Genomic DNA, 1377 nt, shown 5'->3' with positions numbered 1-1377 from the left:
TCTCTCTTGCTTTTTTTCCTTTCTCTCCCCCCTCTCTCTCTCTCTCTCTCTCTCTCTCTCTTTCAATATCTTTCTATATCTTCCTTTCTCCCTCCCTCTTTCCTTTTCTGTATTCTTCCTCTCTCTCCCTCTTCTGTATCTCTACCCCTCTTTCACTTTCATAACTCTTGTATCCATCCTCCACTCGGGGTACCACATAGAGCTAGTGCATATAAATACACGTATATCTCATCCTATCATGTATGTGTGTCACATGTATTCAGTAAGGGAGCAAGTGTTGAGGTATTTTCTTCTACAGGTATAAGATAGATAAGATAAGATAACATGATATTGATCTCAACAAAGAGAAATGTGCTTCGGCATGATAAATACATGTACATCTCTCTCTCTCTTTGCCTTCTCTCCCCCCTTATCCCCCCCTTCCCCTCTCTCTCTTTCTCACACACACACACACACACACACACACACACACACACACACACACACACACACACATACACACACACAATCACAAATTTGACAATCACTGAATAGCTTAAGATGTGTTTTAATAGTGTTTGTGTGTGTGTGTGTGTGTGTGTGTGTGTGCTAGCTATGATGAACGAGTACAGACTGTCTATAGAAACAGCTTGCCAGAGTCTATTGTCCTCTAGTACATGTGCTAGAGTGTCTTGCTGCTCCATTGTGATGCTAGTAGTAATGATAGTTACAAACATTACCCTAATGGCAATCGCATAAAAATAGATGGAAATGACAATTTTAATGATAATTGAAGTATATGCCATAGTAATAATGATAATTACAATAATAGTAATAGTAACAATATAAATTGTGAGATAATAATGATGATAATGATAATAATAATAACAAAAGTCACTATAATAATGATAATAGAGAACATTATGAATAAAACAATGACAACAACAACAACAGCTATGGTAGTGATATAAAAACCCATGATAATAGTAGTAATACACATGTAAATGACATAATGGTAACAGAAATACATAGATGGCTGTGATACTGATTTAAGTAGTAAAATGCTTGGATGTTATTTAAAGAACAAAATTCAAGAGCAGTAGCTATAAGACTTGTCATGATAAATGTACAAAACAGTAAGGACTTCTTTTTAACCTACCAATATCCTCAAACAGGTTTCTCTATTCATTCTTGCTTATAAACCCGCACAATCACTGATCAAAGGTGGAATTCAACTCTTGATCGTCTGTGCCTGGATACTTTTGTTAGTGTGTTCGTCTGCTTTTCTGTTTTTAGTGGATGTATGTGTGTATCATTTTCTTCGATACCCCCTTGGTGAGACTTATATTGTCACCTCCAGGGCGGTGCCACTGACTGAAGTGTCTTTAGGCCATTCCC

At 36.8% G+C, this 1377-nt stretch overlaps 1 protein-coding gene across 1 annotated transcript in view; it reads left to right on the top strand.

Annotated features, from left to right (window-relative positions):
* Window positions 1-1377, top strand: part of LOC101858070 (huntingtin-interacting protein 1) — a gene marked incomplete in the record, with an annotated part of 68606 nt that overhangs the window by 37117 nt on the left and 30112 nt on the right.

The sequence above is a fragment of the Aplysia californica genome, unplaced genomic scaffold (assembly GCF_000002075.1).
Source record: "Aplysia californica isolate F4 #8 unplaced genomic scaffold, AplCal3.0 scaffold00856, whole genome shotgun sequence".
Taxonomy (NCBI): Eukaryota; Metazoa; Mollusca; class Gastropoda; order Aplysiida; family Aplysiidae; genus Aplysia; species Aplysia californica.
This window is presented reverse-complemented; position numbering and strand designations above follow the sequence as displayed.